Source organism: Microcebus murinus, chromosome 16 (genome assembly GCF_040939455.1).
Source record: "Microcebus murinus isolate Inina chromosome 16, M.murinus_Inina_mat1.0, whole genome shotgun sequence".
Taxonomy (NCBI): domain Eukaryota; kingdom Metazoa; phylum Chordata; class Mammalia; order Primates; family Cheirogaleidae; genus Microcebus; species Microcebus murinus.
In genome coordinates, this window is record NC_134119.1 from 31,897,877 (window position 1) to 31,924,924 (window position 27,048).

A 27,048-nucleotide genomic window follows, 5' to 3' on the forward strand; every position below is an offset into this window, starting at 1 on the left:
TTCTAACTGAGGTGAGATGGTAACTCATAGTGGTTTTCACGTGCATTTCCCTGATGATTAGTGATGTTGGGCATTTTTTCATATAATTGTTGGCCATTTGTTTTCTTTTGAGAAATGTCTATTCAGATCAACTGCCAATTTTTTGTTTAGATTACTTGTTCTGTTTTGCTGTTGAGTTGAGATCCTTGTATATTCTGGATATTAATTCCCTGTCAGATGAATAGTTTACAAATATTTTTTCCCATTCTGCAGGTTGTCTCTTCATTCTGTTGTTTCCTTTGCTGTGCAGAAGCTTTTTCGTTTGATATAATGCTAAATTCGTTTGTCTACTTTCGCTTTTGTTGCCTGTGTTTTTGAGGTCTTATCTAATCTTTGCTTAGATCAACATCCTGAATTGTTTCCCCTATATTTTCTCTTAGTATTTTCAAAGATTCAGTCTTACATTTAAATATTTTATTTCATTTTATTTTTATTTATTTAATTTTTTGAGATGCGGGTCTCATTCTGTCACCCAGGCTAAAGTGCAGTAGTGTCATACTTTAATGCAACCTCAAATTCCCAAGCTCAAGCCATCCTCCTGCATCAGCCTCCTGAGTAGCTTACATTTATCCCTTTGTGTAAACCTCTTCCTCCTGAGTGTGCACTGGCCTAATGACTTGCTTCTAATCAACATAATCACAAAGATGATGGGATATTACTTCCATGATTAGGTGAGAAAAGACTGTGACTTCCATTTTCCTAGGAGACTCCCTACTGCCTTCTTGACTTATGATGTTGGAGAGGCCACATGACAAGGGACTGAGAGGAAGCTCCAGCCATCAGCCAGTGAAAAACCAAGGTCCTCAATCCATCATCCCTCGAGGAAGTGAATTCTGTCAACAATCAAGTGATCTTGGAAGCAGAATCTTCCTCAGTCAAGCACTGAGAAGAGATAGTAGCCCTGGATGACACTTTGACTATGGCCTGTGAGACACCCTGAAACAGAGGACCCTCATCTAAGCTATGCCCAGAAGTTGCCATAATAAACGTGTGTTGCTTTAAACTGCTAAATTTGTAGTAATTTATTATGCAACAACAAATAACTAATGTGCCCTCTGTATTAATACTACTGAATGAATAGCCTGGCAATTTCTTAAAAAGGTAGATATACTACATGTAGATATTTACCCCCAAATAAATGAAAACATGTTTACACAAAGATTTGTACAAGAATGCTTATAGTAACTTTATTCACAATCATGAAAAACTGAAAAACAACCCAAATATTCATCACAGGTAAATAGATAAACATGTTATATCCATACAACAAAATACCACTTGAAGGCCGGCGCCGTGGCTCACGTCTGTAATCCTAGCTCTCTGGGAGGCCGAGGCGGGCGGATTGCTCAAGGTCAGGAGTTCGAAAACCAGCCTGAGCAAGAGCAAGACCCCATCTCTACTATAAATAGAAAGAAATTAATTGGCCAACTAATATATAGAGAAAAAATTAGCCGGGCATGGTGGCGCATGCCTGTAGTCCCAGCTACTTGGGAGGCTGAGGCAGGAGGATTGCTTGAGCCAGGAGTTTGAGTTGCTGTAAGCTAGGCTGACGCCACGGCACTCACTCTAGCCTGGGCAACAAAGCGAGACTCTGTCTCAAAAAAAAAAAAAAAAATACCATTTGACATTAAGAAGGCATCACCACTGATACATGCTATAACGTGCATGAATATAAAAATCATTATGCTGAGCAAAAGAAGCCAGACACAAAAGGGAAGAAAGAAACATAATGTGTGAATGCATTTATATAAAATTCTACAGCTTGGGCATGGTGGTTCATGCTTATAATCCCAGCGTTTTTGGTAAGCTCAGGTGGGAGGATCAATTGAGGCCAGGAGTTCTAGTCCAGCCTGGGCAACATTGTGAGACCACATATGTATAAAAAATTAGCTAGGTGTGGCTGTAGTCCCCGCTACTTGGGAGGCGGAGGATAGCTTGAGCCCAGGAACTTGAAGCTGCAGTTACACTACTGTGCTCTAGCCTGTGTGACAGAGCAAGATCCTGTCTCAGGGAAAAAAATTCTAGAAAATGGGAAGCAATATATATAAGTGGGTGCATTGGGAGGTACAGAATACAAAGGGACACAAGAAAATTTTCTGGGCAATGAAAATTTTCTATATCTTGGTTGTAGTGGTTGTTTCATAATAAATACTATAAACTAAAAATTAGCTGTCAATATGCATAGAACTGTACACGTTAAATGGGTACAGTTGGGCAGGGCGTGGTGGCTCATGCCTGTAATCCTAGCACTCCGGGAGGCCGAGGCAGGAGGATTGCTCAAGGTCAGTAGTTCGAAACCAACCTGAGCAAGAGCAAGACCCCATCTCTACTAAAAATAGAAAGAAATTAATTGGACAGCTAAAAATATATAGGAAAAATTAGCTGGGCATGCACGTGCCTGTAGTCCCAGCTACTCAGCAGGCTGAGGCAGTAGGAGTTTGAGGTTGCTGTGAGCTAGGCTGATGCCATAGCACTCTAACCCAGGCAAGAGACTCTGACTCAAAAATAAATAAATAAATAAATAAATAGGTACAGTTTATTGTAGGCAAATTATACCTCATTAAGCTGACCAAAAAAAAAAAAAAATTCACCTTCTTTGTGGAGCCTCTTAACTACATGTAATGCAGCTGATTCCATTATTCTACCTTATCCATCAAATAGTACTCTACAGGTAAATTACCCAAACTGCATAGAATCTGGAGTTTCTTGAATTCAACAGCAGCTAAAAGTTATAGAACACTATCATATGCCAAGCACTGTTCTATGATTAACTCAATTAGTCCCCTCAACAACCACATGAAATAGGTTCTATTATGCACATTTTATAAATGAGGAAACAGAGGCACTTCTGTGCAAACTGAGGCACAGAAGTAACGTAAGACCTTTACAGCTACAGTGTGTCATGACTGGAGGCTAGGCAGTCAGATTACCACCACACCACTCTACATACTCAGACTACTTGAATATTATGTAAAAGTATACTATTAGCTCACTAAAGACTGATGGGCTCATTCACTCATTCAACAAATATTTAGGTATGCAATATATACCAGGTAGTGTTCTAAATGCTAAAGATAAAACAGTAAAGGAATTATTAATATAAACGTGGTACCTCCTTTCATAGAGTTTACATTCTATTAAGAACCTAGATAAGTTTAAAGCACAGGATTCTTAAAGTATTTATCCCCTTACTTATATAAATTTATCCAAATATTTATGGGAAGAAAACCTCACAAGTCACCTAGTGGCCAGTTCTGCTTTAACGAGCTAGAGCAGAAGTTCCTAAATTTGTTTGCACTTTAAAATAATATTTAGGAGGCCGGGCGTGGTGGCTCACGCCTGTAATCCTAGCACTCTGGAAGGCCGAGGCAGGCAGATTGCTTGAGGTCAGGAGTTCGAAATAAGCCTGAGCAAGAGCGAGACCCCGTCTCTACTAAAAATAGAAAGAAATTGACCAACTAAAAATATATATACAAAAAATTAGCCGGGCATGGTGGCGCATGCCTGTAGTCCCAGCTACTCATGAGGCTGAGACAGTAGGACTGCTTGAGCCCAGGAGATTGAGGTTGCTGTGAGCAAGGCTGATGCCACAGCATTCACCCTAGCCTGGGCAACAAAGTGAGACTCTGTCTCAAAAACAAAACAAAACAAAACAAATCATATTTAAGGAATATCCTCAAAATTCCCAAGTCCAGACCACATCCCCAGGCCAATTAAATCACAATGGAGTGGGGATAGACATGTTTTCCAAGTTCCACAGGTGATTCCAAGGTGAAGATAAATTGGGGAAATCAATGAGCTGGAGTTTCATAAACTTTATTCATGATGACTTAGAAGTAGGTGAATGAAAACAACTATACACACCTGCCATTCTCTGAGATTTGTAAGGTAGCTTTAATTTTTCCCCCCTATATTATGAATTGTGAAAACATGAGAAAGAGAGCCAAATAAATAATTATTTTCCTTCTTGGATTTATTTGTATCTCCATTACCCTCCATAATTATGGATAACTGAGAAATTCACCTTTTCATCTTTCCTTGGTACTTTCAATGGAACCAATAAAGAATTCTGCCATATTACATATATTCAACATAACTACTAAAAACAAGACTCATGCTTTTTTATTAAGCAGATCTTATTTAATTTAGTTGGTTTGGATCTAATCCACATGCCAAAAGCAACTTGCCAAAGTAAAATACCCTATGGACACTGAGATCAAAATACCTTCTTTTTAAAAAGTAAAGTCTACTTCTAATTCAGTCCTTTGTTTAAGTTGAAACTAAGTCTTTTATAAACTGAATTTTCATTTGTATTCTATAGAATCAACAGACCTGTTTAAGAACTCTCTGACCACTCTCAGAAAAGATAGTCAGTAGGACCCTTCTCCATTCCTCCCAGGACCTAGACAAAAAGGAAAAAGGACAAAAAGGAAGAAGAGAAACATCAGAAGAAAAGCTAAATATAAACCCAATAAACCTATTCAAAATAAATTTTGGTGACTGGCCAAATTCCTTCTCTCTACCATTGGTACTGCTAATTTTACTCTAGAAAGAGTTGTAAAAGACAACGAGATGCTCTACGGTCTCTAGTCCAGTGGTTTTTAACAAGTAAACCTTATAAACCCCAAGGAGGCTCAAAGTATTTTTAAGGAACTTCAGTAGTGGTTATATACATGTGTTCATTTTCTAATTCATTATTCTTATGATTTGTGGACTTTATGTGCATTATACTTCAATTAACCCATTTTAAAAAACAGATACATTCATTCTGTGCAGAATCCCTGAAAGATTCTAATTAAATAGGAATCAGAAGTAGAGACCAGGTTACATGATTTGTCCTGGGTCACAGACATAGTTAGCCACAGCCATAGTCCTTCTTGTCACTTTCCTACTCTTTCTGTAGTAAATTGTATGTTGATAATAATATTATACTTTACTCTCCTACTTAGATTGAAAAAAATTATAAGTGACAACTAAAAAAAACACACAAATAAATGGAAAAGACAAATGTCCTGGGTTCACAACTGTGCACTACTGCAGCTACTATACCATCCATATAAGGAAATTAAAGCCTCATGCCCATGCAACCATTGCCTAACCTTGATATCCTTTTTTTTAATGCTCTCAATGAAGACATATGTCAAATTATTAGTAAAATCAACTGGGTACATATTCAGAATAGACTAGCATTATTTATGACAATGAAACAGGGTGACAGAATGGAAAGAGGGCTTGGATGAGCATGGCAGGATGGGTGTGCCCTGAGTTCTAGTTGTGGCCTTTCCATAAAGTTGCATCATTTGGGGCAGGACACAATCTCCCTGGGCCAGAAGTCCTAAATTATAAAATGAGAAGATAGATCACCAGAGCTAGAGCTAAACAGAATCTCAGGTTCCTTCTAGATTTAAGAAAACTCAAGGAGTATTCATCAAGAAATTCAATTATTCTTCCATATGCTTTTACTTAAATAAATGAATTATCTCATTCAAAAAAAAAAAAATTTTTTTTTTTTTGAGACAGAGTCTTGCTCTGTTGCCCAGGCTAGAGTGCCATAGCATCAGCCTACCTTACATCAACCTCAAACTCCTGGGCTCAAGCGATCCTTCTGCCTCAACCTCCCAAGTAGCTGGAACTACAGGCATGTGCCACCATGCCTGGCTAATTTTTATATTTTTAGTAGAAATGGGGTCTCACTCTTGCTCAAGCTGGTCTCGAACTCCTGAGCTCAAACTATCCGCCCGCCTCGGCCACCCAGAGTGCTAGGATTATAGGCGTGAGCCACCACGCCTGGCCCAAATGTTTTTTAAGTAGCTCTGGTATCAGCCTCATAGATATAAGCATATTCTTCACCTTATGCCAAGTGCAAACTTTTTAGATTTGTTATCTAGGTGCAAAAACCTCTCCCTCTCAAAAATGCCCAATAATAATATCCTTGATACATTACCATTATCATCATGAGACTCTTCTGCATGAGTTTTAAAAACTTTACATTATGGGCCGGGCGCGGTGGCTCACGCTTGTAATCCTAGCACTCTGGGAGGCCGAGGCGGGCGGATTGCTCAAGGTCAGGAGTTCAAAACCAGCCTGAGCGAGACCCCGTCTCTACTATAAAAATAGAAAGAAACCAATTGGCCAACTAATATATATATATAAAAAATTAGCCGGGCATGGTGGCTCGTGCCTGTAGTCCCAGCAACTCGGGAGGCTGAGGCAGTAGGATTGCTTGAGCCCAGGAGTTTGAGGTTGCTGTGAGCTAGGCTGACGCCACGGCACTCACTCTAGCCTAGGCAAGAAAGCGAGACTCTGTCTCAAAAAAAAAAAAAAAACTTTACATTATGAAATAATTTCAGACTTACAGGGCATGAGGGTTTTTTTTGTTTTATGTATATATAATTTTTTTTATTTATCTTTTTTCTTTGAGATGGGGTCTTACTCTGTCACCTGTGCTAGAGTGCCATGGCATCAGCTCACAGCAACCTCAGACTCCTGGGCTCAAGTGATCCTCCTGCCTCAGCCTCCTGAGTAGCTGGTGTTACAAGAGTGCACTGCCATGCCTGGCTAATCTTTCTATTTTTAGTAGAGACAGTCTCACTCTTGTTGAGGCTGGTCTCAAACTCCTGACCCTCAAGCAACCTTCCCGCCCAGGCCTTCACAGTACTAGGATTACAGGCGTGAGCCACTGTGCCCAGCCCATGAGGGTTTTTTTAAATGAAAAATATGTATACAGAGTTCCTCTTTAATTTCTAATCTACCATAGTCTGAATATTTTCAATAGATGCATTTGTTCAACTACCTTTTAACAACTGCCAGGCAAAAAAGAAAAAAAAAAAACAAACAAACAAAAAAAAACAACTGCCTAGTAGCTCTTTGTTAGGCACTTTCCTGCTCCTAAAGTTAATATATAACAAAAAAATTGTGGAATGGGTAACTGAGATAACACTATTTTCATGAATACCTAAATCTGGATCTTACACTTCTAGTACTTAAAAAATGAAGTTGGCCTTTTAACCACATCACCTTAAGTGTTTCAGGATAACTTATAAGACATCTTAAAAGTGTCTAAATAAACAGTTAAATGCAAATTCTTAAAGATGATTTGCCTTGGCACAACTAACATAAGATCCAATCTCACCTTCTCCATAGCTTTTCATGAGGTCCTTATAAAACTATTACATGCTTCCTACTCTCAAATCTAGAGCTCCCACGGAAAAATTTGTGCAGACTTCCAGCCAAACCAGAGAAACTCAGTGTTCTGAACGGATCAACAAAATGCCTGTCAAAGAGATTGGCATTTTAATACTATAACAACCCTGGTTTGCTCTTGGTAGGGATAATAGACAATTTAAGGGATTGGGGAATAATATTAATTTTTTAACTGAGACCCTGACATTTTAGTATAAGAAACAAAAGATAAGTTGAAATATGAAACCTGAAATTCCCAAAACTACCCATCCTAACACAGATATAGTTAATAATTCAATCAAGCATATTATAAACCAATAGAGTAAGTCAGAGGCTCCATGAGATTTTTCTCAACTTGTTAGATACCACAGTAGGTGAATAAAATAAAATTTAGAGAAAACTACTTTATATATCATGTTATAATTATAAATATCATCACATTCTCAATCATAATAAAGCTACAATCAAAAAACAACACAGGTTTGAATACTCCATGCTCTAAAAATACAAATGACATTGAGAAATTGATCAAATCCTACAAAATTCAGGAAATAAAAAATTTCCTAAAAATAACTTGAGAATCTGAGCAGATTAAGAACTAGAGCTTGGCAATAACCTGGTTCGATGCCTTCAGGGAAGAAAAGGAAAAATTAAAGCCCAAGTGAACAATTTGTCCAAAACTTCTTAGTAACAGAGAAGTCTGGCATTTCATATGTTATATAATGAATGTTGTCTTGCCATAAGACAGTGATGAAATCCAATTAGACACTAGAGAAAATTTTTAAAAAAGAATAAGTTAAATTTATAAATAATAATAATAGGCCGGGCGCAGTGGCTCACGCCTGTAATCCTAGCACTCTGGGAGGCTGAGGTGGGTGGATTGCTCGAGGTCAGGAGTTCGAAACCAGCCTGAGCAAGAGCGAGACCCCATCTCTACTATAAACAGAGAAATTAATTGGCCAACTAATATATATAGAAAAATTAACCGGGCATAGTGGCGCATGTCTGTAGTCTCAGCTACTTGGGAGGCTGAGGCAGAAGGATTGCTTGAGCCCAGGAGATTGAGGTTGCTGTGAGCTAGGCTGACGCCACAGCACTCACTCTAGCCTGGGCAACAAAGCAAAACTCTGTCTCAAAAAAAAAAAAAATATATATATATATATATAAAATAATAAAAAATATACATAAAATAAAAAAGACAGTGATGAAAGACAACTTTAAAGAAAATGGCCTTTCTTCCTCTGTTAAGTTACTCTGACAAGAGTTAAATCATGAGATCTAGGTTAAAAGTCAGAGAAGTCCTTAGACCATCATTTTAAGAAATGGCCAGTGTCTTTTCTCTTATCTTAGTATATTCATAATGACAATGTTGTAAAGCTTTTCTTTTTCTCTTTCTTTTCTTTTTTTTTTTTTTTTTTTTTTTTTTTTTTGCTGTAAGCTCTTGTACTTGTCACTTTCTAAATCAAATACTTAAGTTCTAAGACCAGCTTTCAGGTCCTACAACTACAATTTCATCATTATGATGACCCAGATGAATATACTGACTATTCTAGGCAAACCTACAGACAGAACTGCATTAGGTGGATGTACTAATATTCTCAAACACAAATACAGGATTCATATGGTACACTTAGAAAAGCATTTCTTCAAAGTTTAAAAGAGATCATTGAAAAACTAGTAAAATTTAATATTGTCCTTAGGTCAGAAAAATGAAGAAGAGATAATTTTTTGATAAGAAGAAATTCAGCTCACACCTTATAATCCCAGCACTTGGGAGGCTGAGGTGGGAGGATCACTTGAGGTGGGAGAATCACTTGAGGCGAGGCGTTTAAAACCAGCCTGAGCAACACAGAAAGACCCAGTCTCTACAAAAAATAGAAAAATTAACCAGGCATGGTGCTGCACACCTATAGCTCTAGCTACTTGGGAGGCTGTGGCAAAAGATTGCTTGACCCCAGGAGTTTGAGGTTGCAGTTAGCTATGATGATGCCACTGCACTCTACCTAAGGCAACAGAAAGACATCTTATCTCAAAAAAAGAAGAAAAAGAAGTTCAGTGGTAAAATAAACTGGCTCATTTATATTAAAAAACAAAGAAATAAACCTCTACACAAATTGCAAGAAAGAAAAAAAATTAATATTAAAAATGAATAATAATAAATAGTAAAAATCTAGAAGAATTAACTTCTAGATGAGTAAGACATGAATCCAAAAGCCATAAAGAAAAAGACTGGGCTGGGCACAGTGGCTCATGCCTATAATCTTTCTTTATTTGAGACAGAGTCTTACTCTGTTGCCCGGGCTAGAGTGCCATGGCATCAGCCTACCTCGCAGCAACCTCAAACTCCTGGGCTCAAGCGATCCTCTTGCCTCAGCCTCCCAAGTAGCTGAGACTACAGGCACGCGCCACCGTGCCCAGCTAATTTTTCTATTTTTAGTTGTTTGGCTAATTTCTTTCTATTTATAGTAGAGACAGGGTCTCTCTCTTGCTCAGGCTGGTCTCAAACTCCTGAACTCAAGTAATCCACCCACCTTGGCCCCCCAGAGTGCTAGGATTACAGGCATGAGCCACCAGACCCGGCCCATGCCTATAATCTTAGCACTCTGGAAGGCTAAGTGTTTGAGTTCAGGAGTTTGAGACCAGCCCAAGAAAGAGTGACTCTACCAAAAATAGAAAAATTAGCTGGGCATCGTGGTATTCACCTATAGTCCCATAGTCCCATCTACTTGGGAGGCTGAGGCAGAAGGATCACTTGGGCCCATGAGTTTGACGTTGTAAACTAGGCTGACACTACTATACTCTACTCAGGGCAACAGAGTGAGACTCTTCTCAGGAAAAAAAAAAGACTGACAGACATTATTAGATAAAAATTAAAATAGTCTATATGTCAGAAGAAACCACAAAATCAAAAGCCAAATGACTGGGATCATATATGTGCACCAACTATTAACAGGGCTAATATCCCAAATACTCAAAAGCACCTGCAAATTGATTAAAAAGTCAAACATTAACAACCCCAGAGAAAAATAAGTAAAGGATCTGAAGAGGTGATGTGCAGCATAGGAAATGCAAATAGCCAACAAACATACTCAACTTATTAATGGTCAGGGAAATGGCCAGGGGAAATTAAAATAAAATACTCCACACTCAGTCAATTGGCAAAAATGAAAAAGATACCTATTATGCAGTGGCAGTGGGAATAAGAACTTTGACAATATTTGTGGAAAATAACCTGGCAGTTCATAATAAGACTGAAATAAGATGACCTTTTAACCCACATTTGGGGATTTATTCGACAACAGTAAAAGCTCCATTACTTAAGATATATGGGCCAGGTGTGGTGGTTCATGCCTGTAATCCTAGCACTCTGGGAGGCCAAGGCGAGTGGATCGCTCAAGGTCAGAAGTTCAAAACCAGCCTGAGCAAGAATGAGACCCTGTCTCTACTAAAAATAGAAAGAAATTAATTGGTCAACTAAAAGTACATAGAAAAAATTAGCCGAGCATTGTGGCGCATGCCTGTAGTCCCAGCTACTCGGGAGGCTGAGGCAGTAGGATTGCTTGAGCCCAGGAGTTTGAGGTTGTTGTGAGCTAGGCTGACACCATGGCACTCTAGCCAGGGCAACAGAGTGAGACTCTGTCTCAAAAAAAAGATATATGTATAAGGATGTCTACCATAATACTGTTTGTGATGGAGGAAAAAAAAATCAGAAACAACTTGAATACCCATTGAGTGAAACCTACATAAACAGAATACTATGCAGCAAGCAAAAAAATAAATTAGATACTTGGCTAATGATTTAGAGAAAATGTATGATATCCTAAAAAGTAAAAAAAAAAAAAGTTGTAGAATCATAATAATCACATAAAATAAGAGAGAAAATGAATCAGTATGTATAGTTGTGTTTCTAAGAGCACAGAGAAAATATAAAAGAATCAAGCTAGGCTATTACACTTGGGCAGTTTGTAGGATAGAAACTGGAGAAGAGGAGATAGTTGGCTTTTTCTTCATATACCAGATGATGCTCAGCTTGTTACCATAAGCATATATTGTTTTTGTGGTGAGAAAGGAAAATTATATTTAAGTATAATTCATAACAGAAAAGAAATGAGGGCAGCGTGGTGGCTTCATGCCTGTAATTCTAGCACTCTGGGAGGCCTGAGGCTGCCGGATTACTTGAGCTCAGGAGTTTGAGCTTGCTGTGAGATCAGCCTGAGCAAGAGCAAGACCCTGTCTCTACTAAAAACAGAAAAAATTAGCCGGGTGTAGTGGCACATGCCTGTAGTCCCAGCTACTCAGGAGGCTGAGACAGGAGGATAGCTTGAGCCGGGAAGTTTGAGGTTGCTGTGAGCTAGGCTAGTACAATGGCACTTGCCCAAGCAACAGAGTGAAACTCTGTCTCAAAAGTAACAAAAAAGACAGAAGAAAGGAAACAGGAGGGAAAGAGAGGGAAGAGGAGAGAAGGGGAGGGAGGGGGAGGGGAGGAGAAGGGAAGGGAGGGAAGGGAGGGGAGGGGAGGGGAGGGGAGGGGAGGGGAGGGAGAGAAGGGAGGGAAGAAGGAATGGGAAGGGAAGAGGAAAGGGAAGGGAAGGAAAGGAAGTTTGGGAAAGGGAAGGAAGGAAGGGAGGGAGGGAAAAGAAAGAAAGACAGGAGGATTGCTTGAGCCCAGAAGTTGGAGGCTTCAGTGAGCTATGATGGTGCCACTGTAATCCAGCAAAAAAAAAAAAAAAAAAAAAGAATAGGAAGAAGAGGATTTTGATTTGATTCAGGAGCTTTACACTTTTTAGATTTGTATATTCAAAATGGTTTTTGAAAAAAACAAACATGAATCATTACAAAATCCTATCAAAGAAATGCTCCCTATTATTACAATTAACATTTTTTTTGTTAAATTTTATACTATGCCACTTGAAATTCATCTTTTATAACAATGCACGATTCTCTGTTACACTGAATAAATTTTTTTTCTTTTTGAGACAGTCTCACTCTGTTGCCCTGGCTAGAGTGCCCTGGCATCAGCCTAGCTCAAAGCAACCTCAAACTCCTGGGCTCAAGCAATCCTCCTGCCTTAGCCTACCGAGTGGCTGGAACTGCAGGCATGTGCTACCATGTCAGGCTAATTTTTTCTATTTTTGGTAGAGATGGGGTCTCGCTCTTGCTCAGGCTGGTCTCAAAAATGCCTGAGCTCAAATGATCCTCCTGCCTCGGCCTCCCAGAGTGCTAGGATTACAGGCGTGAGCCACTGTGCCCTGGCTGAATAAAATTTTGAAATGCATAGTACAAACATAAAAGGAAAATACCAAATCTACAGTGAATAAATGGTCAAATGATGTGAAAAATCAGTTCAAGCAAGATGAGATACATTTATTACTGAAAAAAAAGCTCATCATTGACAAAAAATTTTTAAAAATTGCTAGTCACTAAAGGAAAATACGCAACTTTACAATGAAGTGACCTAGCATTCACCGTATTGACCCCGTGAGCGAACTTAACATCAATAATAATGGGATAACCAGACATTTATGTACTTCATGATATGATGGAAAATGAAGAATATTTAAGTACATATGTTTGCCAAAATGATTAACCAGAGACTAATCAAGTCTTTAGAATCTAGTAAGTCTTTTAAAACTTCCGGTTCAGAGAAATAAAAGCAATATAGAAATAAGTTAAATGCTACAAAGAAAATAATCAGATAAATCCAGAATGTGGCACATTCAAGAAGAAAACAGCTCTGGTATCAACAAATCAATGCCATGGGGAAAAAAAAGGAGAGGAGGCACAGGTGGCAAATAGAAAGGTTCTAGGTTACAAAAAGTATAGGAATAATAGGCAAATGCTATGCATGGCCCTTAATTTGACTTCACTTTGAACAAGTCAGCTATAAAAGTCATTTTGAAGACAACTGGAAAAACTTAAATACAGACTTAATGTTAGATAATATTAAGGAATTAATGTTAATTTTGTTAGGTATAATAATGGTATTGTGATTATGTAGGAGAATGTCCTTAGTTGTAAGATGCATGCTAAAGTATTTAAAAGCATGGTATCATGATGTCTATGTTTGAAATTTTTCATGATAAAACATAAAATATCAAAACCCCCACAAAACTGTTAAGCAACACTATTATACTAGAAGAAAAAATTATAAAATTCAATTTCTAGCCGGGCGTGGTGGCTCACGCCTGTAATCCTAGCACTCTGGGAGGCTGAGGCGGGTGGATTGCTTGAGGTCAGGAGTTCGAAACCACCCTGAGCGAGACCCCGTCTTTACTAAAAAATAGAAAGAAATTAATTGACCAACTAAAAATATATATACAAAAAAAAAATTAGCCGGGCATGGTGGCGCATGCCTGTAGTCCCAGCTACTTGGGAGGCAGAGGCAGGAGGATCACTTGAGCCCAGAAGTTTGAGGTTGCTGTGAGCTAGGCTGACGCCATGGCATTCACTCTAGCCTGGGCAACAAAGTGAGACTCTGTCTCAAAAAAAAAAAAAAAAAATTAAAAAAAATTCAATTTCAAACTAGTAGCTGGTTGGTAATATAAACTGGTAGTCATTCTAAAGAATAATCTGATAGGCCCGGCGCGGTGGCTCACGCCTGTAATCCTAGCACTCTGGGAGGCCGAGGTGGGCGGATTGCTCCAGGTCAGGAGTTCGAAACCAGCCTGAGCAAGAGTGAGACCCCGTCTCTACTATAAATAGAAAGAATTCAATTGGCCAACTAATATATATAGAAAAAATTAGCCTGGCATGGTGGCGCATGCCTGCAGTCCCAGCTACTCAGAAGGCTGAGGCAGTAGGATTGCTTGAGCCCAGGAGTTTGAGGTTGCTGTGAGCTAGGCTGACGCCATGGCACTCAAGAAAGCAAGACTGGGCAACAACAAAGCTGTCTCAAAAAAAAAAAAAGAATAATCTGACAATGTGGCTAAAAGTGATATCCTTGGTACTAATTAAATCCCTTTAGGAAACATTTTCTAAGAAAAAAATGGGAGCAGCCAGGCATGATGGCTCATACCCGTGATAATCCCAGCACTTTGGGAGGCCAAGGCAGGAGGACTGCTGGAGACCGGGAGTTCAAGACCAGCCTGGGCAATACAGCAAGACCCTGCCTCTACAATTAAACATAAATAAAATAAAATAAAATTTCATGGGGACACATGCTTTTAGAGAAAATAAAAACAATGCAAATATAGAATCAGGAAGAACTGCCTAAGAACAAATAAGGAAAAGCACCCAAGGGCTATAATTGACCACAATTTGAATGAGAGTTCACAATGTGAATACAGTCCTGTGGACAAAACCAATATAACGTCCCCCTTCCTCTTCCCCTTCCCCTTCCTCTAAAAAAAAAAAAAAATAAAAAAAAAAAAAATAAAAAAAAAAAAAAAAAAAAAAACAAAAAAAAAACAAAACCAATATAACTACCATTAAAAAGACACAGAAAAATAATATATCATTGCATTGAATAGTATGCAGTCTTCCTCAATTCTTTCCATTAGTTTTACAAAATAGTACTTAGTATTCCTCAATTCTTTCCAGGTATTTAAAAAAAATATGGAAAAACTGAAGAGGGTTCAGAGAAAAAGGTAAAGGATAGGATGGAAAGGAGGTGTTTGGGGAAAAGGTTTTAAAGAAAATGAAGAATGACATGATTATTAATACTGAAATTCATGGAAAAGAGACCCTGAAAATCTAATGTATCTCTCAGTGCTCAAAGATAACTGACCAAGAGGAGAGGGCTAATAAAACACTGAAAGTTTGTTGTTTTATGTAAGAGGGATTTCTTGACCGTGGTGGTGAAAAACATAGGCAAATGAGAAAGGCTGGGTGTGTTACATCATTGACCATCTGTTTTTCTTCAGGGTGTTTACTTATCCATGATCACCTGATCATAGAATCTCCCTAAAGCTTGAATCCGTTTTCCAAAGCTTGAATCAGCTATCCACAATTTCAAAATCTATCTTGCTATCTTGCTCCTACATACTGCCCACTCAGCAACATTCAAATGTCTTAGACCTGGTATCCAGGGCCCCAAAAGACTACTCTGGCTTCATTCTCTACAACTCAATACACCAGCAAATCGGGCTTCTATTTCATTACCTGAATATCCCTTATACTTTCATATGTCCAACATTCCCTTCATTCTTCTCTTTTCAACCCCACTTGTTGCAGTCTTACCCTTCCATTTATTAAATTTTAATTTAATGTCACAGTGTCATCTCAAATGCTACCTGTTATGGGTTGAATTGTATCTCCTCCAAAATATGTTAAAGTCCTAACCCTCAGTACCTCAGAATGTGCCCTGATTTGGAAACAGGGTCACTGCAGATGCAATTAGTTAAGATGAGGTCATATTGGAGTAGGTTGGGCCCTTAATCCAATATGACTGGTGTCCTTATAAGACACAAATTTGGACACAGAGACACACAGGCAGAGACTGGAATGATGCAGCTGCAAGGCAAGAAACACTAAGAACTGATAGAAGGTAGGAAGAGGCATGGAAAGATTCTACCCAAAGTGTCAGAGGGAGGATGGCCCTGCTGACACCCTGAATTTGAGTTCTATCTTCCAGAACTGTGAGACAATAAACTTCTGTTGTTTTAAGTCACTCAGTTTGCAGTACTTTGTTACAGAATCCCTAGAAAACTAATATACTACCTTTCCCATGAAGCCTTCTCATCCAAGTGGAAGTGATCGCCCTCTTTTCTGAATTCCCCTAGAACTTACTATCTCATTTAAAATACTTATGTTTTTTTCCCCTTTTTATCTCCCCAGAGGAATTAGTTTTCTGGAAGGCAGAAACTAATTACTCATCAGCTGTACATAATGCTCAACACCTGGTAGGCAATCAACATATATAACTACGATAATCAAATTTTTCTCCACACTTAATTATTCTGATCTCAAGGCTTCTGAATGAGTCATCTCTATATACACTGCAGAGTTTAACACACCAAAAGAACTCAACTGAAGGCTCATTTTCCTTAGGAAACATTCCTAGATTTTACTAACAAATATTACTAATAAATTTATTTATATCAATACATATCACATTGATATGTGAGTATATATATATATATATATATATATGCACATACTACTGTTAGCTAATGTTCACAATGGGAAAGAATGCTTATTTAACAAATCCATTATCTAGGGTCTACTGATCTGGCTCCTATTAGGTTTCGTCAGATTCTAGTTTACTTAAAATCGTTCCATCTTTACTGTATTTGGCAGTTAACTACAGTGCCTTTAAATTTCTCCATGTGGGCCAGGTGCAGTGGCTCACACCTGTGATCCTAGCACAGGCGTCCTCAAACTATGGCCCACGGGCCACATGTGGGTGTTTTTGCCCGCTTGTTTTTTTACTTCAAAATAAGACATGTGCAGTGTCTTATGCACAGGAATTTGTTCATAGTTTTTTTTAAACTATAGTCTGGCCCTCCAATGGTCTGAGGGACAGTGAACTGGCCACCTGTTTAAAAAGTTTGAGGACCCCTGTCTAGCACTTTGGATGGCTGAGGTGGGATGATTGCTTAAGGCCAGGAGTTCGAGACCACCCTGAGCAAGAGACAGAGATTCCATCTCTACAAAAAACAGAAAAATTAGCTGGGCATGGTGGTGTGCGCCTATAATCTCAGCTACTCAGGAGGCTGAGGCAGGAGGATCACTTGAGCCCAGGAGTTTGAGGTTGCAGTAAGCTATGATCACACCACTGCACTCTAGCCCAGACAACAGAGCGAGACCCTGTTCCCTCCAAGAAAAATCTCCATGTGTTTTCATTTTTAAAGTCTCTATTTTACAGAAGGGACATAGCCTTATTTCCATATAACATTTAAAATTATGGCAAGGGACTTAACTTAATGAACAACTTCCCTCAGTAAAATCCCAAAATCTAATTCACAAATTTGCAACTATTTCTTCCTATGAGAGACTGTTCCTGTCTGGTTTCTAGAAAATGTACACAAATGGGTATTATGGAACTAAATGTCAACAGGTCCAATATCAGTAAAGGAGCTAGTCAATGGGAACTTTTGTTGCCTCTTTGTGTGCATGGGGGGGGTACAGCTGGCTCATGATAAATACAAACTGAAATACCTAAAAGTATGCTCTCTGAATTTGGTGATCATTAATATTATAATATTAACTGACATAGTTATTATTATTAATGGATCATTAATATTCTAACTGATATTGAATACACACTTCTTTGCAAGTTAAAGATATGGTCTGGGCCTTTTGCTTTATGGGATCTGTATATAAAATATAGCACATTAGGGCTACATTACTTCTTCCACCAAAGCTATAGTATTTCATTTATATACACATCTACATATACTTCGTATGATTAATTCAGCAAATGTTCATTGAGTTCCTAGGCAGCTACCTGAAGTCCTTTCTAGAATAAGGAGAGGAAAAAAAAGATCAAATTTTTAAAAATAAATAAATAAGCCATAAACACAATAGGTAGACATTAGAGGTGAAGAGAAGGGAAGCCAGAAGGGGGAAGGCAGAGACAGACACCAGCCTACCCCTCAAGAAACACCCAATATAGTGAAAAGGGAGAGAGTAAACTAGCTCCATATTTCTTCCTTCTCCCCATGCTGATCCTATAGTTTACAATCAGGCTTTATTTTCCTAATGTGTAGCTTTCATTACATCACTGTATGGCTAAAAACTTTTGATGGCTCCCCACTATTTAGTTAAATAAATCCAAACTTCCCAGCATGGAATAGAAAAGAGCATTCAAAGCCTTCCATGATTTGGTTGTATAGTATGCAGACATTAGGAATGCAGGCTTTGCAATTAGACTGCCTGGACCCAAATTCTTTCTCCATTGTTAGCTCTATTCCTCATTTTCTTTATCTGTAAAAAGGGATAAAAACAGTGCCTTACCTCACTGGGTTGTTGTGAGGATTAAATAAAATACCACTTATAAGTTAGCACATTATCTGGCAAATAGTAAGCATGCAAAAAAATGTGAGCTGCTACTATTTTGTTTAGTTTTAGCTAATTAACTTTATTTTAGGTTTTATTTTATATATTATTGTTATTGTTCAATCTTCATTTCCCACCTTACCTACTACAAAAACACCCTTGTAACAATTAACAATCCTATTCTCCAGGAAAACTGAACTTTGTATTATCTCCTAAACACCTACCTCTATGCTCATGCTTTCACTCAGCCTGAAAATACAAAAATGTCTTATCTCCAAGTATTAAGATCCTAAGTAGGCTGAGTACAATGGCTCCCACCTGTAATCCTAACACTTTGGGAGGCTGAGGCAGGAGAATCGCTTGAGCCCATGAGTTTGAGGGTACAGTGAGCTATGATAGTTCCACTGCACTCCAGCCTGGGCAATTGAGCAAGAGCTTGTCTGGGGGTAGGGGGTTGACAGGAAAGGATCCTAACCATTCTTCTTGGCAGCTCCACTCCTAGGCCACCTCTTTTAGGCACCATTCTCTGATATCCCAGCCCCATAACACATTATAGACACTCATCACACAAACCCTGGCTAGATTTATCTTGATATCCTATAGAGTTCTAGCAAGTTTGCAACGTACGCAGTAGGACTCAATCAATGTTTGATTAAAAAAAATTTCTCTATTTCCTCTCTCTCATCCAACTACTCTCTTGGACAACAGCTCCACATCCCAAGTAGAAAGACCTTTTCCACAGTATCTCATAAAGCTGGCCAGCTAATTTTCTTTTCTATTACCAATGTGGAGTAATTTCTAATGTAATATAGCACTCAGCACATTGTAAATGCCTAAATATTCAGATAGCTGAAATGGATTTTAACTCTTTTAATTTCAATTATCATTTTATTCATTATGATCAAGTATGGCTCAACCTTAGAAATAGATTTTAGTATTCACTTGCCCACAAACTCATCTGTCAATTTCTGGCCATCCTGCCCCTGTCCCAATATGTCATGTACCAGTTTTGGTTTTTTTTGGAGGAGGGGCAGGAATATTCAAAACCTCAGTAAAGTAAGAATCAGAAAACCAAATGTCTATAGGGCTATAACAGTAAATGAGTAAAGCCAGAATAATGCAGACCACTCAGAATTAGGAAACGTATGCCACCTAAAAGTTTCAGCTAGTTACTGCTATAAGAGAATATGACAGATCTTCCAATTTTTCAAGATTAAGTCAGACACTCAGAAGTTTGTGTAAAATCTTAAGACAATAAAAATATTGTATAAACCAAAAGGTCAAATCTAACCATAGGCTTTCAGTTTGTATCCTCTGCTACAGAAGTGCTCTGCAAAAGAAGTGATGTTGTGGGAGGTGTTCCATCCCAGCAGACAGTCTGAGGCAGTCCCTAAAACCAAGCAGCTCTGTGGAAGCATCTCCTGCAACATTTAGCCTAACTCTCAACCCCTCTGATTTGACCTGAAAGTGAAATTAACTTGACAAGTGAACATAGTGAGCTTCTACCCTGTGCCAGGTGTTAGGGAATCAGAAATGAACAGTAGTGCTAAGTAACAGCAATATTTATTGAGAATTTTCTAGGTGCCAGGCACTGTTCTACACATTACATGAATTAACTCATTTAATTCTCACAGCATCCCTATGAAATACACACTATTATCTTTATCTTAAAGATGAGAAACCTAAGACACAAAGAGGTTTTATATAATTTGTCCAAGGTCACACAATTAGCAAGCAGCAGAGCTGGAATTAGGACCTCCAACAAACTCCACCAGAAACAGCTCAAAATTTGAAAGCAAGCCACATTCAATAATAGTGCTGGGATCATTGGTTATGCATAGGGAAAAAATGAAACTGGACCCTACCTCACACCACACACAAGAATCAATTCTAGGTGGATTAGGGAGATCTAAACATTAAAGGCAAAATAGTAGAGATTCTAGAAGATAATATAAGGAATAACTTGGAGGAGGAAAAGATTGATAAGTCTCACATTAAAATTCAGAACTTTTAAACACAAGACACCTTAAACAGATTTTTAAAATAAGCAATAAACTGGGAAGTGACATCTGTAATATGAATAAACAACAAAGGATTAATAATTAGAATACATAAAGAAATCTTTTGAAAAAGACAGCACAATAGAAAAATGGCAAAACAAGGCCCAGCCTAAGTTATATAAACCTGGCACTACCAGTTGCCACACAGCATACTACAGAACAGTAGACCTTCCCATCACTGACTGATAATGTTCAGTGGTCTATGCATGCTTCAGGTGCACAAAGCATGGAGAATCCAGCCAAAGGGGCAGAGCCAAAATAGTTATTCTCCATAGTATAGAAATTGGGTGGCAAATCAGAGATTTAACATCCAACATCCAGACACATAGATCAGGGCTCAACAAATGTTTTCGTAAAGGGTATTTTCAGCTTTGTGAGCTGACACATCTCTGTCACAACTACTTAACTCCCCCATTGGTAGTATGAAAGCAGCCATAAATAATATGTAAATGAATGAGTGTTGCAATAAAACTTTACTTACAAAAACAGGTAGTGGGCCAGATTTAACCTATGGACCACAGTTTGCTGACCCCTGACATGGATAGCTGTGATTTTCCTGCACTCTAGGAGACTTTCCATGATTTTCCCTGCCTTTTATCTCTGCTGATACTTACCTCTGACTTCCTTAAGCAAAAACTACAGCACATTTGACAGCTTTCAATGGTTTTCCAAAAGTCTATTACTCTACCAAAAAATTTTCTCCATTATTATCTGTGACAATTCTACCATCATTTTCCTCTCAACTTTTTTTAACCTCTTTGACAGCCACCATCCCAAACTAGAAATCTAAAAAATCCTTCCCCTCTTTTAACCACCCACAATGTCAATCATCAACACCTGAAGATTCTAACGCCACTCAATGCCTACAGTCTCTGCCTTAGTTCGGACCCTCATTATTTCTTCCCTGCTCTACAGTCTACCCTCCTTCCAAAGAGCACCTATTTATCTCCTAAAATTTAAACTTCATCCCATGGAGTTCTACTCAGCCACAAAAAATAATGGTGATCTAGCACCTCTTGTATTATCATGGATACAGCTAGAGCCTACTCTACTAAGTGAAGTATCATAAGAATGGAAAAATAAGTACCACATGTACTCACCATCAAATTGGTATTAACTGATCAACACTTATGTGCACATATAGCAGTAACATTCATCGAGTGTCCAGTAGGTGGGAGGGGGGAGGAAGGGATGGGTATATTCACACCTAATGGGTGTGATGCATACCATCTGGGGGATGGACACACTTGAAGCTCTGACTCGGCTGGGGCAAAGGCAACATATGTAACCTAAACATTTATACCCTCGTAATATGCTGAAATAAAAAATTAAAATTAATTTAAAAATAAAAACAACATAAATAAAAACATATTCCCATTATTGGGAATATGCTTTTAGAAGTAAAGGATGCTAACTCTAGTGCAATGAGCTGCTGTAATAACAGCACATTACAAATTACACATTAACATGTTCTTTTATAACCAAAAAAAAAAAATTTTAAACATCATCATACACCTCCTTCTTGAAAATCTTGAATGCCTCCCTTTCAGCCAAGGATTCAGTCCAAACTCCTTAGCAAGGTCCTTCAGGTTCCACACAACCAGGTTCCACACAACCTTACCAGTCTTATCTCTGACTACACTTTCACATACACTCTATGCTACAGCCACATTCAATTAAATTCCCTGAAAACATAAGTGTTTACCTGAAAAAAAAACTCTCCTCTCCAACTCTCACTGGGAAACTTCTGTATCTTTGAGGACACATCTCAAACATTACTCCTTCAGAAAACTTTCCCCAGTTCCTAAAAGCAGAGACACATCCACCTCTGTGTTCTAACAACCTTTAATAACTATCCTTTGGCATTTACCATCCTGAACTATCATTGTTTACATGTCTACTTCTTTCCTGGGACTGAATATCCAAAGTGAAATGACTTTGCCTTAAAGAACTCTGAATCTTCAGAGGCCAGCATAATGTTTGAGATGTAGTAAATGTCTCCAGGCACAGTAAATGTTTGTTGAATGGAAGACATGCCTGGTAGTTAAAAGTAGAGTTTCTTAACCTAGGGGGCTCACAGACCTGAGTCCAGAGATAGAATTCAGGGTGATCCATGAACTTGGATAGGAAAAAAAAGTACTTCTTTATTCACTAACCTCTAACTGGAAGTTACCATTTTATTCAAATATGAATGTAGGTAACAAACCATTCTAGTATTAGCAATATCTGTGACTCTGTACCAACAGAAATCACAAATATCTTTATATAATACTGCATTACAAAAACACAGAACAAATGAATTGTGTTGCTGTATATATATAGTTTTGAAAATCTTATTTTATGAATACCATCATAACTTTTTTGTTGAAAGTGCTTTTTGATTACATGGGGCTCTGGACCTATTATATCATGACTGATTTAAATAGTTTCCTTCAGAACTCTCCCACAGCCTACGTGAACTTTGAATTCTTCTCAGTCATGATGGAAATTCAATTAAGGTTTAAACACAATAGAAATTCTGGGTCTCTACCATGGTCCACTGGGTTTTTTTTTAAGGCTTTTTGTGTCCTTTACTGTACAGTAAACACCTAGAAAAGAGGAAGCATCTCTTAAAACACTGGAAAGTTAGAGGGTCTTGAAGATAACTTCTTTGCACAAATGGCGTAAGCTAGGAAAAATCAAATAGCTTGGTCACCTATACTTTTGTATACCCCTCAACCTTTGTACTAACAAACCCGTTACAAAAACAAAACAAATTAACAGTTCTTTAATAAATACTGTCATGTTTGACTTAACACTTTTCTCCTAGCTAGCAAGCTCCTTTAAAGCAATATGTTGAATGAGGAGGCAGCTAACCATTTCCAGGAGCCCCTCTACCACAATAAGATCTTGAGAAGTCAACTTTACCTTTCTATGTCTCAGTTAAAATCACTACATGATTTGAAACATTATATGATCTCTCAGGCTCTTGTACTTTTTACATATTCACTCTTCTTCACCATTCTTACTGGCTTCAATAACGCCTTTCTGATGACCTCTCCAGGTGACCCCGCTCTTAAGCTGTAGGCTGTCCCCTTCCAGGGAAGATACCCTTGGGTCACCGCCCCCAAACAGCCTGGTTCCTCCTTTTAAAGACACACACACACAACTCCCTAAGTTCATGTAGATTCTCTCCTATCTTGCCAGCCATTCCACTCTCTGTACCCTTTTTCCCGGCCAGCTCTTGAACCCAAACCTCAGCCCCCCCTTTTCTCTCATCAAATCCCTTCCTTTTCTTGTTGCTCCCCCCAATAGGGGGTGGAGGATCCTGGGGGCACGTAAGTCCTCAGTCTCTTAGGAGTTATACGGACCTGCAATTCAGCTCCAGGACTCCACGGACTGCCCCAATCTGATACACGCATTTGTACCGATAGGGCCCCCATTTCTAACCAATCACCTCCTCCCCTTCCCCGCAAAGAACTGCTCCAGCCCTGACAGCTTGAGCTCGGCCCTTACGCCGCCGCTCCCCTAGCCCCAAGGTCCTACCTGCGCTGAGGCTCTAACACGGCCCACGGCCTAACCCAGCTCCACGTCTTGCTGTCCCCTCAGCCCACGGACCCCGACCCGGGTTCCGTTTGGACCCAGTGCTCCTTTTCCGCAACCCCAGCCACGACCCCACACCTGGCTCCTGCCTGTTCCCCAGGCCTGGAGCGCCACCCGGTGCAGACCCCGGCCAGCCGCGCACTCCCTCAGCGCCCGGACCTCGCGCCCCGCACCCTCCCCAGCCCTAGCCTGGCCGCCGCTCCCGGCAGCGCCCCCGCCCGCAGGCCCGGGGCCCGCTCCCCAACATGGCGACGGGGACACAAGCGCGGCGGGCGGGGCGGCTCCGGGCCGGGCCCGAGTGCCGGCCGTGCTGCACGGCCGCCCGGCGCCATTTTCCCGCGCCGGGCCCGGGCGGCGCCTCCTCCCCACGAAGCCAACAGGGCCGGGACCGCGGACGCCCGGCGGGCCCACCCCTTACGGGCCCGCGTCGCCGTCGCCTCACCTGAGCGCGGCCCCGGCCCTCCCGGGCGGGCCTCGGAGCGCCGGCCCGGGCCGTGCGTGCCCGCCGCCCTCCGTGCGTCCGTCTGTCCGTCCGTCCTCGCGTGCGCCCGTCTGTCCGGCCGTCCGCGCCCGGCCGCCCGCAGCCCGACCCGGCAGGGCCTCAGGGAGCCGGCGGGGAGGGGGATGGGCCGGACCGGGCCGGGGAGGGAGGGGGAGGGAGGGAGAGAGGGAGGGAGCGCGAGAGAGGGCGGGGCGGGCCTGAGGGGCGGGACATTGTCCACGTGACCAAACGTCCCTGGGAGCGCGAGGTGGGGCGCGCGCCACCTCACTAGGGTGCCGAGTGTTTAGGGCCGGGGATGGGGATCTCTGGTTCCCTGCGCTGTAATCTCGCCAGTGGCCCCCCCATTCGGAAGCACCACACAGCCCTATGCAAGCGCTCTAGCTGAGTATCCTTGAGCATGACAGCTCCAAGCCTCAGTTTACCCATCTAATCTATGGGGACAATAATAGTGCTTATGAAGAGGAAATGGGGGAAGATATAGAAAGCAGTTGTCACAGTGCCTGACACATTGTGTCTGATAATAACTTTAAGAGTGGTAACAACCTTTATATATTATTATTGCCTATGAATACTCTCTACCCTTTGCCATCAGTACCACCCTTGCAAGCTAGGTGCTCAATAGTAGAATTTTTGAGTGAACGAGTGTGGCCCCTCCTCTCTTCCCAAATGTAGAGAAGCCTCCCCAACACTGGAGTTGTTGTCCATCATACAGACCTAGATTCATAGCTTAGTATCTGTTTGATTGTCTTTGCCTCTCTAAACCTCAGCTTCTTCATCTGTAAAACGGGAGTTAGGGGACTGTTATGACCGTCATAGGAGATAGATGAGCTGGTTGGTCATAAACTGATTGAATAGGTCAGTTATAGTGGTCTCATCTCACAAAGTCAGGAACCCTTTCATTTCACAAATATTTACTGAGCACACCATGCTTGAACTGGTGCAGTAGCCATGCACCGCTTTTTCACATCCAACCTGCCTCTCCAAAATCAATTCTCCACCCTGCTGTCAGAGTAATGTTTCTAAGTCAGAAATCTGATCATTTCACTCTCCTACTTAATAGCATCTGATGGCTCTACATTGCTCTTAAGATAAAGGTCAAATAAACAGCCCAAGTGCCCATCAATCCAAGAATGGATTAATAAAATGTGGTATATGTATACCATGGAGTACTATTCAGCTCTAAGAAACAACGGTGATATAGCACATCTTATATTTTCTTGGTTAGAGCTGGAACCCATACTACTAAGTGAAGTATCCCAAGAATGGAAAAACAAGCACCAGATATATTCTCCAGCAAACTGGTATTAACTGAGTAGCACCTAAGTGGACACATAGGTACTACAGTAATAGGGTATTGGGCAGGTGGGAGGGGGGAGGGGGGCGGGTATATACATACATAATGAGTGAGATGTGCACCATCTGGGGGATGGTCATGATGGAGACTCAGACTTTTGGGGGGAGGGGGGAAATGGGCATTTATTGAAACCTTAAAATCTGTACCCCCATAATATGCCGAAATAAAAAAAAATAAAAATAAAAATAAAAAAAGGTCAAATAAATGTCTTCTGTTGCCCTCCCCACATCACCAGACTTGTCTCAGGGGCCTCTTCCCCTCTCTCTGGGTTATAACTAAAGTGATAATTTTTTACACATTGTACTCCTTCCATTCTCAGGACTCTTGTACATGTTGATCCCTCTGTCTACGATGCTCTCCCCACTTAGATAACTCATCAATCTTCAGATCCAAGTTCAAATATGACTATCGTCAAGGATACCTTCCCTGACCACTTCCCAGACAGGTTCTCTTAGCACTATGTACTTGTCCTCAATAGATTATTCTAGGTTGTTTATTACTTTTCTTTGCCACCAGACTGTGGACTCCATACGGAGGTAAACCTTACATATCTTGTTTACTGCTGTTTCCTAAGCACAGAGCACAGTGCCTGGCACAGAATAGGAACTCGATAAATATTTTTTGTGTATGTGAATTCTAGGTGCCATACTGGGTACTGGGGCCAAGGGGGTGGAGAGAAACACAAAGAGAACCATAGGCAGCCACCACAAGGGAGCATCTTATACCTTTGAGCCTATGAAAATAATACCAAAAGGATTTAAAAGAGCCTGGAGTTGTTTGTGTTTTTCTTGCTGATTCGTTTGAGTTCTTTGTAGATTCTGGATATTAGCCCTATAGGTTGTGTAATTTGTGAACATTTTCTCCCATTCTGTAGGTTGTCTTTTTGCTTTCTTGATTATTTCCGTAGCTGGGCAGAAGCTTTTTAATTTAATCAAGTCCCATTTATTTATTTTTTGCTGTTACTGTAATTCCCATTGGAGTCTTAGTAATAAATTCTTTGCCTAGACCAGGGGTGGAAAACCTGCGACGTTAAGGCCACACGTGGTCTTCTAGGTCCTTGTAGGCCACACGTGGCCTTTTAAATGAATCAAAATTTTACAGAACAAATCCTTTTATTAATATTTTTATTAATAAATTTTTGTTTGTCTTTTATATTTTTATTTTATTTTTTAATTAACATATTTAACATACTGAAGAATAACATACATTTCAATGAAATAATCCTCTCAGATTGACCAGCACAATTATTATAGAACATTAGTAAGCCATAAGGGCTATATTGACAACTGCTATGCTCATGATTTAGTTCTAACTTCCCCTGCCTGACTGGTGCCATTACCCCATGAAGCTGGTTGGCAAGAGTTTGTGGGGGTCAAGTACACCCATCTGTT

At 40.0% G+C, this 27,048-nt stretch overlaps 1 protein-coding gene across 6 annotated transcripts in view; it reads right to left on the reverse strand.

Annotated features, from left to right (window-relative positions):
- NCOA6 (nuclear receptor coactivator 6) overlaps positions 1 to 24,446 on the reverse strand; it is a 98,395-nt gene extending 73,949 nt beyond the window's left edge. For 5 of the 6 annotated variants that reach the window (XR_012923738.1, XM_076011048.1, XM_076011049.1 and 2 more), the window contains exon 1: positions 24,244 to 24,446. The gene's annotated coding sequence lies outside the window, so the exon portion shown is untranslated. Of the gene's footprint in view, positions 1 to 4,371; positions 4,442 to 24,243 lie in introns of all 6 variants that reach the window. The other variant, XM_012754651.3, reaches the window with a different exon arrangement.
- Positions 24,447 to 27,048: the final 2,602 nt, after the last annotated feature.